Here is a 14,334-nt window from a genome sequence, read left to right as displayed (position 1 = left end):
GTTGGCCCTGGCCGGTTGGCTCAGCGGTAGAGCGTCGGCCTGGCGTGCGGGGGACCCGGGTTCGATTCCCGGCCAGGGCACATAGGAGAAGCGCCCATTTGCTTCTCCACCCCCCCCTCCTTCCTCTCTGTCTCTCTCTTCCCCTCCCACAGCCAAGGCTCCATTGGAGCAAAGATGGCCCGGGCGCTGGGGATGGCTCCTTGGCCTCAGCCCCAGGCGCTAGAGTGGCTCTGGTCTCGGCAGAGCGACGCCCCGGAGGGGCAGAGCATCGCCCCCTGGTGGGCAGAGCGTCATGCCGGGTGAACCCGGTCGGGCGCATGCGGGAGTCTGTCTGACTGTCTCACCCCGTTTCTAGCTTCAGAAAAGAAAAAAAAAATATGCTAAATGAAAGAAGTCAGACACAGAAGGTCACACACTATATGATTCTATTTATATGAAAGGCCCAAAATAAGTTGCCTAGTGCCTGACTTGTGGTGGCTCAGTGGTTAGGGTGTGGACCTGGAAATGCTGAGGTCACCAGTTCGAAACCCTGGACTTGCTGGATCAAGGCACATATGGGAGTTGATGCTTCCTGCTCCTCCCCCTTCTCTCTCTCACTCTCTCCTCTTCCCCTCTCTAAAATGAAAAAATCTTTTTTAAAAAAAGAACGTTGCCGCCTGACCTGTGGTGGCGCAGGGGATAAAGCGTCAACCTGGAAACGTTGAGGTCACCGGTTCAAAAAACCCTGGGCTTGCCAGGTCAAGGCACATATGGGAGTTGATGCTTCCTGCTCCTCCCTCCCCCTTCTCTTTCTCTCTCTCTCTCACTCTCTCTCCTCTCTAAAAATTAATAAAATAAAAAATTTGGCTTAAAAAAAAAAAAGTTGCCTAGTGGTTGCCAAGGGTTTGGGAGGACGAAACAGGAACCAACTCCTTAATGGGTACAGGGTTTCCTTTGGAATGATGAAAGTATTTTTTTTTCCTTTTTATTTATTTATTTATTTTTACAAGGACAGAGAGAGAGTCAGAGAGAGGGATAGATAGGGACAGACAGGAACAAAGAGAGATGAGAAGCATCAATCATCAGTTTTTTTTTTGTTTGTTTGTTTTTTTTTCTGAAGCTGGAAACTGGGAGAGAGTCAGACAGACTCCCGCAGGCGCTCGACCGGGATCCACCCGGCACGCCCACCAGGGGCGACGCTCTGCCCACCAGGGGGCGATGCTCTGCCCCTCCAGGGCATCGCTCTGCCGCGACCAGAGCCACTCTAGCGCCTGGGGCAGAGGCCAAGGAGCCATCCCCAGCACCCGGGCCATCTTTTGCTCCAATGGAGCCTTGGCTGCGGGAGGGGAAGAGAGAGACAGAGAGGAAGGAGGGGGTGGGGGTAGAGAAGCAAATGGACGCTTCTCCTATGTGCCCTGGCCGGGAATCGAACCCGGGTCCCCCGCACGCCAGGCCGACGCTCTACCGCTGAGCCAACCGGCCAGGGCCTCAATCATCAGTTTTTCACTGCAACACTTCAGTTGTTCATTGATTGCTTTCTCATATGTACCTTGACCACAGGCCTTCAACAGACTGAGTAACCCCTTGCTCCAGCCAGCAACCTTAGGTCCAACCTGGTGAGCTTTTTTTTTTTGCATTTTTTTTTTTTTGCATTTTTCCAAAGCTGGAAACGGGGAGGCAGTCAGACAGACTCCCGCCCGACCGGGATCCACCCGGCATGCCCACCAAGGGGCGATGCTCTGCCCCTTTGGGGCGTCACTCTGTTGCAACCAGAGCCATTCTAGCGCCTGAGGCAGAGGCCACAGAGCCATCCTCAGCACCTGGGCCAACTTTGCTCCAATGGCTTGGCTGCAGGAGAGGAAGAGAGAGACAGAGAAGAAGGAGAGGGGGAGGGGTGGAGAAGCAGATGGGTGCTTCTCCTGTGTGCCCTGGACGGGAATCGAACCCGGGACTCCTGCACACCAGGCCGACACTCTACCACTGAGCCAACCGGCCAGGGCCTTGGTGAGCTTTCTTTGTTTGTTTTGTTCAAGCTAGATGAGCCCACGCTCAAGTTGGCAACCTCGGGGTCTCGAACTTGGGTCCTTCTGCATCCCATTCCGATGCTCCATCCACTGCGCCACCACCTGGTCAGTCTGTCTTGAAACTAAAAGAGGTAAAGGCTGCACAACGTTGTTAATATACTAAATTCCACTGAATTATATACTTTTTAAAATAGATAATGGCTAACTTAAAATGTGTGATTTTTACAATCTTTTTAATAAAAAAAAAAGTTCCACAGGGAATGCCTTTTGAAAAACTTAAGTAGGCCCTGACCAACTGGCTTAGCAGTAGAGCGTCAGCCCAGTGTGTGGAAGTCCCGGGTTCGATTTCTGGCCAGGGCACACAGGAGAAGTGCTCATCTGCTTCTCCACTCTTCCCCCTCTCCTTTCTCTCTCTCTCTCTCTCTCTCTTCCTCTCCCCCACCCCCGCAGCCAAGGCTCCATTGGAGCAAAGTTGGCCTGGGTGCTGAGGATGGCTCCATGGCCTTTACCTCAGGCACTAGAATGGCTCTGGTTGCAAAGGAGCAACGGCCCAGATGGGCAGAGCATCGCCCACTGGTGGGCATGCCAGGTGGATCCTGGTCACTGCATGCAGAAGTCTGTCTCTCTGCCTCCCTGCTTCTCACCTAAGAAAAATACCCCCCCCAAAAAAAAATTTTTTTTAAGCAATCAGCCAAGCAGAGCACATAAAGGCAAAGTTTATAAAAAATACTACCTCTCTCTAATAAAAGTCCTCATCCTTTAAGTATGGCTGGCAAAGTAGTTAGGGGAGATATATCTGAAACTTACTATCAACTTGTTCCACAAAATAAATATACACCACACTCATATAAAGAGAAAATACATCAAAATAATAACTGTTGAATCTGGGTGGATAAACAAGTGCTCATTTTACTACTCTTTCAACTTTTTAATGTTTGAAATTTTTCATAATAAAACCTTGAAAAAAAATAAGAAGTTACTTCCTTTCCTAATTTGGACAAACTCTGAAATATACTGTCTAGTGAGAAAGCAAAGAATGTGTGCATTCTTAAAATATCCCTGTGAGAATACACAAGAAACAGAGAATAGATATTACTTTCGTGGCAGGTAACTGACTTTTTAAGGGATGATGATAGGAGAAAGAGTTTTCATCAGATATACATTAATATCCTAGCTCAACCATTTCTCAACTATTCTGTACCTTTTCCATTGAATCATACAATCTGTCCTCCTCTTCTTCCTTTTTTTGCCCTTTTGTAATACACAGTATTGAATGGCCTATAGCACAGTACTGAATTGTCCCAATGCCTAAAATAAAGTCCACAGAAACAAATGTTTTGAAAACATTCTTCCTTATTTAAAGGAAAAAAAAGGGGGGATTGGGGTGGGGGTGAGGATCCAAGTTTGGAACTTCAAGTAAAATTCACCCAATCATTAGTATAAAATATGAAATCATGTATAACAACATTCTACTACTGTCCAAGACCATCTTCTTTATAAAAACGACCTACTCAATGGATAAAGCATCAACCTGGAAACGTTGAGGTTGCTGGTTCAAAACCCTGGGCTTGCCTGGTCAAGGCACATATGGGAGTTGATGCTTCCCGCTCCTCCCTCCTTCTCTTTCTCTTTCTCTCTCTCTCTTTCTCTCTCCCCTTTCTATAATAAATAAATAAAAATCTTTAAAGCGTCGACCTGGAACACTGAGGTTGCCGGTTTGAAACCTTGGGCTTGCCTGGTCAAGGCACATATGGGAGTTGATGCTTCCTGCTCCTCCCCCTTCTCTCTCTCTCTCTCCCCTCTCTCTAAAAATCAATAAATAAAATATTTAAAAAATAAATAAAAACGACCTAAGAAAATTAGTAATAAAAGAAAATTAGTAATAAACCAACTTCAGCCACTTCAAGCGAAGCAAACCTGTGCTTCGTTCCATCAGATTCCTCCTCTATTAAACTGTCCAAAAGGTAGAAAAGTAAAACACCGTGTTCAGCAACCACTCAAGAGATTCTGAGCATAAAATTATTTCCTATATATTCAAGTTCTATTAGCTTTTTTTTTTAAGATTTTTTTAAAATTTTATTTATTCATTTTTAGAGAGGAGAGAGAGAGGGAGAGAGAGACAGAGAGGGAGAGAAAAGAGAAGGAGACAGAGAGAGAAAAGGGGGGGAGGAGCTGGAAGCATCAACTCCCATATGTGCCTTGACTAGACAAGTGCAGGGTTTTGAACCAGCGACCTCAGCGTTTCAGGTCAACGCTTTATCCACTGTGCCACCACAGGTCAGGCATATTAGCTCCTTTAAAAAAAAAAAAATTTACTGAATGTATTGTGGTGACAATGGTTAATAAAATTGTTTCAGGTGTGCAATTCTACAATACATCTGCATATTATATCGTGCGCTCACCACCCCAGGTCAAGTCTCTTTTAGGTCCTTAACATCCAAAAATACATCACCAACCGAAAACAAATAATGAATAACTGCTATAGATAAAACCCAAATCTTAACAGCATTAAACTTAATGCCCAAATCGATTCCTAAAGAGTCTAAACACACAAGCTCATACAAACCTTAAAGGTAAACTCCAGTAAACCGAAAAAGAAAATTACAAGACACTGTCAATGCACCTCTCACTCTACCTCAACAAAGCGTTCAGAACAGGAAGATGCTGCTCATATAAATTAATGAAAACACACAGGCTAATTAAAAGGCTTCCCTGAAAACAGAGTGAGGAAGAAACAAAGTGATGTGGTCTCGGACGAGTCACTTGGGGACTCAAAAAATAATAATACTTCAACAGGCTCCAAAACGACTTCGACAAACGCGAAATCCGAACGCTAGCGCTGCAATCCAGAAGAGGAAGCGGTCCAGGAAAAAGAAGACAGAGTGAAGCAAACGCCCGTGACACCCCAGCTGAAAACGACTCGAGAACCCAGACACAGGTTCCCGAGAAGTTTGGCGGGCAGTCCCGAGGCTCGCTCCGCGCTGCGGGACCCGCACACCTCTCCGTCCACGCCCCCTCCACCATGGGGGCGGGATGGGAGGGGGTGCCCGGGAAGCCCCGCCCCCTCGCCCGGACCGAGAGCCGGGCGGGCGGCCGGCCGGCCGGCCGCAGGAGCAGGCAGCTCGAGGCCGAAGGAGGGGAAAGCCCGCCCAGGTGACTGGGGCTAGAGGCGGAGACAGCCGGGGAAGGGGGCCGCCGTACGGCAGGGAAGATGGAGGCCCCCCAGTCCGTACGGAACAGAGACTGGGATGATTGGGAGGGAAAAAGGGTACCCCGGGGAAGGAGAAGAGGCTTCTCCTCCAGGTCGGGGCGGGCACACCCCGGCCCCCACTCCGGGCGGAAGAGTTACTCCCGGGAAGCTTCTGTGGCGGACCGGAGGGAGAACGTGGAGGCCCCGCCCCCGAGCCAGGACTCGGGAGAAGTCCTGTCAGGCCCCGGGCCCGGCCTCCCCGGAGGCCCGGCCCGCCCCCTCCCCGCCGGCGGCACAGGCAGGTGCCGCCCCTCCCCCAGCGCGGCGCCCACTCTCCCGCCCACCGGGCCACGCGCCCTGTCTCCTCGCGTCCCCTCCGGAGAGCCGCCTTGCTCCCTTCCGCGCTCACCTTCCCGGGCGGCTCCGCCGCTCCCCCCTGACCCCGCCAGCGGCCACAGTTCACACACACCGCCTCGGGTCCCGCACTCTCCCTCACTCACACACACAGCGCGACCACGGCTCCAGAGTGGCCCACATATTATGCGTCACTCGCGCGCTACGTGCCCCCCCCTACGCGCGCGCGCGCGCGCGCCCCCCGACTTGGCGCGCGGCTCGCTAGCGGGAAGCGGGAGGGGAACGGCCGCGCGAGCGGTGAGATAGCGACGCACCCCTGAGCTGCCTGGGAAATGAAGTTCCGTTTCTAGGGGCGGGGCCTACACGCAATGAGCGCATGAGCACTTCTCCCAGGAGTATTGCCTTCTGGGATTTGTAGTTTTTAGGCTTAACGCAAACTGCCGTGTACTAGCGGCTTCATAAGGCGGAAGCGAAAAGTGAGGAACTCGAGTCCTTCCAAGCCAGCAGTAGCGGCGCTCGATACCTTCTCAGTACCTTGTTATGCACAGTATGATAGGGGAAAGCTTTTGTTTCATTCTCTCATTTGCCCCGTTATTAACATACTAGGGCCTCAGAAACTATTTCCCACAAGTATAACAGGAAATCACAGCACCCGTTAACAAGAGGCTCTGGTTTTCCTTTGTCTTTTTGTTCAAGACCTAGCTTGTAGAATCAGTAAATAGGATCCTCATATATGAGACAGAGAAAAGGAAAAAAAAAATCAAAAGGCCATAGATTAAGGCATGGCTGACCTCGGAAGTCATCTAATTTAATTCCTTTATTTTGCAGCTGGGAAAAGTGAGACTGAGAGAGAGTGACTTGCCCAACATCACAAAACCAATTCGCTGCAGACCCAGAACAACTGACTGACTCAAGGATTACTTTTTGGGGACATGGGGGGGGTGACGTCGTAAATGAGCAGAATCCTACCTGCTGACAAGATCCTACCCAGCCTTTATCTCTCTGAGAGTCCTAAGCGAATTTCTGTGCATTTCTATGGGGTCCTCAGAGCCAACACTTTCACTTGTGGAACACGGAACACAGCAAGGCTGCTGCCATGCTTAGGCTCCACAGCTAGTAAGAAGCTAGCCAGAGTTTGAATGCTGGGTCTCTTGATTCCATCCCCCACTAGACTCCATTCCCCTCTTCCCAGAAAAGAGACTTCCCTCCTTCACTTAAGTGTGTGAGTTGGAGCAGCTGCTCGGGCACAAGATGCTAGAATGTGGGGTGGCAGTGCTACAGGTATGTCACCTCTCTGCAACTCTTTCACCTGCCATGACACAGAGCTCTCTTCTCTGTGCTTCTGGACCTTTGCCTAGATCAATAAGATCAATCATTTCCTTTTACTTTACAGCAGGCACAGCTCTGAGGCAGGTGTTCTGTTGTACTAACACTTTTCCATATAACCTTCACCACCACCCAACAGGGTAGATACAGTTAGCCACTCATACAGATGAGAAATCTGAGCGCAGAAAGGTGGCCCAAGGAATGGGGCCCAGGTTCGTGGGTCTGGAGGCCGGTCTCATAATTTTCCTATCCCTGCCCTCCTGCACTCCTTCCGCTGACTTTCCTGCCTTGCCTCCCTGGGCCATAAGCCCATAGTGTATAAGGATGGAGTGTTCAAACCTTAGCTACCCTCCCTCTGTCCAAGGTTTAGCTGGGGCGGTGGTGACTTCCTCATTGGCTGATGCTCTGAAAGAGTCCTCAGGGAAACACCGGGTCCAATTCATCTATTCCTGGCACAGACTCAGCCTGCCACCAGATGGCACTGCTCCCCTTCAGAAACCTAGTCTGGGGCTGTGGGTTCTTGACGGGAATGAGGGTCTTGGGAGAAATCAGAGCTTGGCAGATTGGGGCAGCAGAGCAGGAGGTGTACAGGGCCTGTCTATAAGCTGCTCCCTCCAGAATCTGCAGCCCCTCTACCCCTGCCAACACCCCACACACATACATCCCCACACATCCGCAGGCACTCCCAGATGCCCATCCTGAGATGGGGAAAAAGCGGCACCCAGGTTTTCTGGGCTGCACAAACATTCCAGGCAGACTCACTAACACATTACACAGCAGATATGCATGCCAGATACACAAATATGCACACCTGTACATTGGCACAGCCAACATTTCGAAGTATACACCAAATTACACATACACACAAAGCCACAGGAAACCCAGTCCCACACACCCAGCTTGGTCTAACACATCGCTTCAGAATCACTAGAAAGAGATTTCTTGACCTCTTTAAAAAAAATCTCTGAACTCCCCACACACACACCCTCCATCCTGCCTATGCGCGCACGCACACACACACACCACCACCACCATGTGGGCCTCACAAAGAAGCAGCCACCATCCAAAAAGTCAAGGAGTGGTGCTTTCAGGACTTCCCAGTGGTAGAGAAAGGGCAAGAGCAGTCCAACCCTGGCCCCAGCACCAAGGGCTACAGACTTAGGTGTGCTCCACCTGCTCTCATCCCCAAGCAAGGCCGTGCACTGGGGTAGGAGTTCCCATCCCATTTCCTATCGGGCAGGAAAGCTGATTGATAACACCACGTACTCTGGGCCTCGGGGGAGGCCCTCTCCCCCTCTTCACCCTTTCACCATCTCTTTAGCTACTTCCCTTTAGCTACTTCCAGGTTCATCTGACCCAAGTACTCCCACCAGCCCATCCCCATCCTGATGCCACCACAGCCCCTGTGCCTCCTCCTGCAACTCCCTCTGGCCAGGAGGTGGGGCCAATTGCCCCACATCCACTCCCACTCTGCTATTGGTTGAACAGCAACAGCAGGTGTCCAGGGGTCACAGGAGCCATCAAGGAGAGGCTCAGGCTGCCAGGGACCCCCGCCAGGACAAAAAGGGAATTTCTGTCATTTATTTACTCAATACTCTCCCCTGCCTGGGAGCCCCTACAGCAGTGGTAGTCAACCTGGTCCCTACCACCTACTAGTGGGCATTCCAGCTGTCATGGTGGGCTGTAGCGGAGCAACCAAAGTATAAATAAAAAGATAGATTTGGCCCTGGCCGGTTGGCTCAGTGGTAGAGTGTCGGCCTGGTGTGCAGGAGTCCCGGGTTCAATTCCCGGCCAGGGCACACAGGAGAAGTACCCATCTGCTTCTCCACCCCTCCCCCTCTCCTTCCTCTCTGTCTCTCTCTTCCCCTCCCGCAGCCAAGGCTCCACTGGAGCAAAGATGGCCTGGGCGCTGGGGATGGCTCCATGGCTTCTGCCTCAGGCGCTAGGGTGGCTCTGGTCGCAACAGAGCGACGCCCTGGATGGGCAGAGCATCGCCCCCTGTTGGGCGTGCCAGGTGGATCCCGGTTGGGTGCATGCGGGAGTCTATCTGACTGCCTCCCTGTTTCCAGCTTCAGAAAAATACAAAAAAAAAGAAAGATAGATTTAACTATAGTAAGTTGTTTTATAAAGATTTATTCTGGCCAGGCGGTGGCGCAGTGGATAGAGTATCAGACTGGGACACGAAGGACCCAGGTTCGAGACCCCGAGCTCACCAGCTTGAGAACGGGCTCATCTGTTTTGAACAAAAACCTCACCAGCTTGGACCCAAAGTTGCAGGCTTGAGCAAAGGGTTACTTTGTCTGCTGAAGGCCCATGGTCAAGGCACATATGAGAAAGCAATCAATAAACAACTAAGGTATCGCAACGAAAAACTGATGGTTGATGCTTCTCATCTCTCTCCGTTCCTGCCTGTCTGTCCCTATCTATCCCTCTCTCTGTCTCTGTAAAATAAATAAATAAATAAATAAAAACATTAAAAAAAAGAAAAAGAAAAAGGAAACGCTAACCCCCATTGCCCAAGAGATGCACAAAGCAACTGCTGCTGTCTGACCACATCCTGTCCATCACCCTCGTTCTGCAGGAGAAATTGAGGCCCCACAGAGACAACCATTTGAGTCCACACTTGTCCAGTGACCACATCAGCTGTCATCACCAGAAGGCAGTCCCTGTCTCCTGCTTCCCCAGGCACAACTTCCTAGATGGGGCTGCCGCTCAAGTGGGGAATGGAGTGGTGACTCCCAGCCCCCACGTTCCGGGGCCCCAGCCAGAGCACCCGCCCGTAGAACAGCTACCCCCTGCAATATTTAAAGCATAGGTATATTGCTTATCTGCAATTCAAATTGAACTGGTCATCTTATATCTGATCTGGCATCCCCACCTCAGAAGCACTGTGCAGCCACAGACCCCAAGGACTCCCCTTCTGCCGCCCCCAGGGCCTCATTGAAATCATCTGAAAAGCAGAAGCAGATCAGAACAGCTGCCTCCCAGTGGGTCTCATTCAAGATTAGACAGGCCAAGCAGTCACTGCTCCCTTATCCGGGGGCTGATGATCTGGGTAGTATTGGGCTCAGATTTTTGCATCGTGCTCATCTCTCTTTAACACTATTTGGTGAGGGTCAGAGGTGGAAAAGAGTTTTTCCTCTGTGTTAGGAAGAGTTTGCAGGAGACAGGTCAGCAGTGGGCCCAGCTTTGGAGGCAGACAAACATGCATCCTAACAGCGGTGCTTCTGTTGCTCCACTGCGGGACCTCAGCCTAATTCCCTCACCTCCTGAGCTTCGGTTTCCCTGACTGGAAAATGGGAACAAGGACACCCCCTTTCTAGCACTGTTATGGAGGTCAAATGTGATAATGCGCACAAAGTGCTCAGCTTGGGGCCTGGCACACAGCAATACTAGGCAAATGATGGCTATTCCTGTTCTGATTATTCTGGGTCCCTGGCTGTCTCCGATAAAGTTCTTCGGGACTGCCTCAGCCCAGGCTGGTTTCTCTTTGCCCCGTCACTGCCTGTTGGAAGAGCTCAGATTTTCCCCATTTAAATGCGAAATGACTTCCTTACCAAAAAAAAGCCTAAGGCACATCCTCAGAAGCACTGGACAGTAGTGGCGTCCCTAATTCCTGGAGATCACCTGTTCACTCCCTGCCCGGCCCAGAACTGAAAACTGGGTGGGTCAGACAGGGGTGGTTTAAGAAGATAGGCTCCTAGGCTTCCTCAGGCCTGCAAAGACTACCACCAATCAAGGGCCAGGGCAGTCAAGGCCAAGGAATCCCTTGGATGTAAAGCCAGATAGGTTGCCCTCCGCAAACCAGCCATCAACCCTGCCTCCTGCGGAAGGTGCTGGAACTCTTGACTGGAGCACGCTTTCTTCCCTGGAGTTCTCTGGCGGGATGGTGATGTCACAATCAAAGTAGAGGCCGGAGAGGATGGCCAGTGGACCCTCACAGTGGGCCTGCCCAGCACAAAGAGGAGCTGTAGCACAGGGCCAAACTCAGCCCTCCAGGTGCCCCTGGCACTTGTCAGCGCTCCCAGCCTAGCTGCCAGCCATTGTCCCTGCTGAGTCCCAGGGCCCTGCCCTTCCCAGAAGCTATGCTCCAGGTAAGAGATAGAGGTTGGGGAACAGGTATGGAGAAGGTAAGGAGAAAGCACGTCCTTAGGTGCTTTCTTTTACCTTAGGTTTCTGGAATTGTACATCATTTAGGGAGGCAACAACAGGAAAGTCAGCATTGGAGAGAGAAGTCCTTAGAATTTTGGCAATGCCTATTTGTAGCCACAAGATCTTTTTACAGGACTCAGGACTCTCTGGCCTGACCCACTTAAAGGTATACTCTGGGGCAGGGGTCGGGAAACTTTTTGGCTGAGAGAGCCATGAACGCCACATATTTTAAAATGTAATTAATTTCATGAGAGCCATACAATGACCCATGTATGTTATGCATTATCCAATAAAAATTTGGTGTTGTCCCGGAGGACAGCTGTGATTGGCTCCAGCCACCCCATGAACATGAGCGGTAGGAAATGAATGGATTGTAATATATGAGAATGTTTTATATTTTTAATGTTATTATTTTTGAATTAAAGATTTGTCTGCGAGCCAGATGCAGCCATCAAAAGAGCCACATCTGGCTCATGAGCATAGGTTCCCGACCCCTGCTCTGGGGACTGCTGAAGCAGACCCTAATGAAGACTCAGGTCACATAAAGTTTCCCAATTGGTCTGTTCTTTCACTGAGAAAAGCCTAGAGAAGAATGACCTTGTCTAATGGAAAGAAACTGCTCTGACCCCCAGTTCTGAGGTCAGAGACCCACCATCATCACCTGGAGTAACCACCTCCTGTCCTTGCCCAAACCTGGCAGTGATGGGCCTGGACCTTCAAGAGTTCCAGAAGGACCCAGATATAGCCAGGAGTACCCAGTTAGGCCTGGGAGCTGAAGTCATCAAGGAGAGGTGTGTCCTTGGCTCTTACGTGAGGCAGTTCTTCTTTCCTCAGAGGTGGGGGTGTCTCTCCATGAAAAGTCACATGATGTTCCTGGGAGGAGCCCCTCTGCCCAGCCTCTACTTCACCAAGCCCAAACTTGTCACAGAATAGCCTTTGTGAAGTCACAAAATCGGCTGCCTCCCCACATGACCAGGGACCAAGACAACTAGGGACTAGTGGGGATTCCTTGGAGACTTCAGAAGTGGCCTTTGGATTCTAGGAAGGAGTGTGGGGTCTGGAGGGGCTCAAGTTGTAGGGGGTGAGGGGGTGTCTTGGAGACCTGAGAATGATAACAGTTTCTCAGTTTTTGGTCGTTGTTAGGAGGTGAGACAGCTCAGGCCTGGGGCTGTGGTCTCTAGCATGGGCCTGTCCCTCAAGACCCCAGGGATGGGGGTGGGGGCTCCCCACCACAGCTGGGTATATAGAAAGGGTCTGATCACTGCTGTTCTGGGCAGTCCGTGGCAGAGAGGTGAAGACCTCTAACCAGGGACCAGATCTTCCCCTTGGTACAGTCCATCCATGATCACCCACTGTTGAGCATCCTACCTGCTTCCTGGGCAAGCACTGTGCTGCCACATTCCACTGCACTGACAAGTAGCCCTGCTGGCCTGCTCAGTGGAGGAGGAATGTCAGGAGAAAGGGGACTGCTCGGCACTGACTTTCTCCAGTGTGTACACAGACACTCTGGCCGGCAGAGAAGCCAGGCCAGGGGAAAAAACGGTTGAGAGGAAGAAGTTTCACTACATAAAATGCAGAAAGTCAACCACTGTGGTGGGACGTTGCAGTTTGTATGGGGCGGGGAGCCAGCCACTTGATGGAAACCTTGTTTTAAAAACATATAAAGTTGTTTTTAGTCATACTGTGCCTGGCCCTGTATCCTGTGTCCCTCAGGCTGAGGAGGATGCATCACATGGTCGAGATGATGGGTCCAGAGTCTATGGACCGAGTGACCATGCTCAGGGGCCTCCCTTAAAGAGAAGGCTAATGCCCCAGGCAGTGGTGGGGCAGCCCGGAGCCCAGGAGCCCCGCTTCCCAGGCCAGGGCCCTGCATTTCTCTCAGATACAAACGGACCAGAATCTTGAGGGCTTTTGACAGTTGAGCCAGCGCAGCTGCACATTGCCTCTCAGGGTTTGCAGGTCCTGGTCTTGAGGTCGTTTATTCAAACCAGGCCTCCACCAAGGGCCTCCCAATGTGCGCTATGTGGCCAGCACTGTGCTGTGAGGACAGCCCTAGCACGACGGGTAAGAGACTGGAGGGAGACCCTGGCTAGGTTTCCTACTCCGTACCTTATAAGTTTACTAGATGTGTGGCTTTCAAATTTTGTTAGTATCATTTTACTGTGGAATCCTTTTTTCTCTAGTGAAATCTTATACACTGATTCATTAAGTAGCTATGTAAAAGGAGCCATGTTGGGAGTTGCAGGACATGATGTGACCAAGTCCTGACCAATTCTGAGGAACCTCTAAGGTTCAAAGGAACTCAGTTCGAACACCATGTGCCCCATGCTTCCAGCCCCCCCCCTTTTTTTACAGAGATAGAGAGAGGGATAGATAGGGACAGTCAAGAATGGAGAGAGATGAGAAGCATCAATTATCAGTTTTTTTGTTGCGACACCTTAGTTGTTCATTGATTGCTTTCTCATATGTGCCTTGACCGTGGGCCTCCAGCAGACGCAGTAACTCCTTGCTCAAGCCAGTGACCTTGGGTCCAAGCTGGTGAGCTTTACTCAAACCAGATGAGCCCGCGCTCAAGCTGGCAACCTCGGGGTCTTGAACCTGGGTCCTCCGCATCCCAGTCCGATGCTCTATCCACTGCACCACCGCCTGGTCAGGCCTGACATGCTGTGAATCTGTGGCTTCAAAACCCAGGCTTCGCCTGACCAGGTGGTGGCACAGTGGATAGAGCGTCGGACTGGGATGCGGAAGAACCCAGGTTCGAGACCCCGAGGTCGCCAGCTTGAGCGCGGGCTCATCTGGCTTGAGCAAAGAGCTCACCAGCTTGGACCCAAGGTCCCTGGCTCCAGCAGGGGGTTGCTCGGTCTGCTGAAGGCCCACAGTCGGGGCACATGTGAGAGAGCAATCAATGAACAACTAAGAAGTCGCAACGGGAGGCTGATGATTGATGCTTCTTATCTCTCTCTGTTCCTGTCTGTCTGTCACTGAATATCTCTGCCTCTGTAAAAAAAAACAAAAAACAACCCAGGCTTCGCCTGACCTGTGGTGGCACAGTGGATAAAGCGTCGACCTGGAAATGCTAAGGTCGCCGGTTCGAAACCCTGGGCTTGCCTGGTCAAGGCACATATGGGAGTTGAGTTGATGCTTCCAGCTCCTTCCCCCCTTCTCTCTCTCTGTCTCTCCTCTCTCTCTCTGTCTCCCTCTCTACTCTAAAATGAATAAATAAATAATAAAAAAAAAATAAAAAAACCCCAAAAAACCCAGGCTTCAGGCCTGGCCTGTGGTGGTGCAGTGGATAAAGCGTTGACCTGG

The 14,334-nt window shown here is 51.0% G+C and overlaps 1 protein-coding gene across 3 annotated transcripts in view; it reads right to left on the bottom strand.

Moving 5' to 3' along the window:
- Positions 1-5,737, bottom strand: part of DCAF1 (DDB1 and CUL4 associated factor 1) — a 60,325-nt gene extending 54,588 nt beyond the window's left edge. Inside the window, exon 1 of one of the 3 annotated variants that reach the window (XM_066245195.1) lies at positions 5,603-5,737. The gene's annotated coding sequence lies outside the window, so the exon portion shown is untranslated. The remainder of the gene's footprint in view (positions 1-5,602) is intronic. The other 2 variants (XM_066245194.1, XM_066245196.1) reach the window with 2 other exon arrangements.
- Positions 5,738-14,334: the final 8,597 nt, after the last annotated feature.

The sequence above is a fragment of the Saccopteryx bilineata genome, chromosome 10 (assembly GCF_036850765.1).
Source record: "Saccopteryx bilineata isolate mSacBil1 chromosome 10, mSacBil1_pri_phased_curated, whole genome shotgun sequence".
NCBI classification, from domain to species: domain Eukaryota; kingdom Metazoa; phylum Chordata; class Mammalia; order Chiroptera; family Emballonuridae; genus Saccopteryx; species Saccopteryx bilineata.
This window is presented reverse-complemented; position numbering and strand designations above follow the sequence as displayed.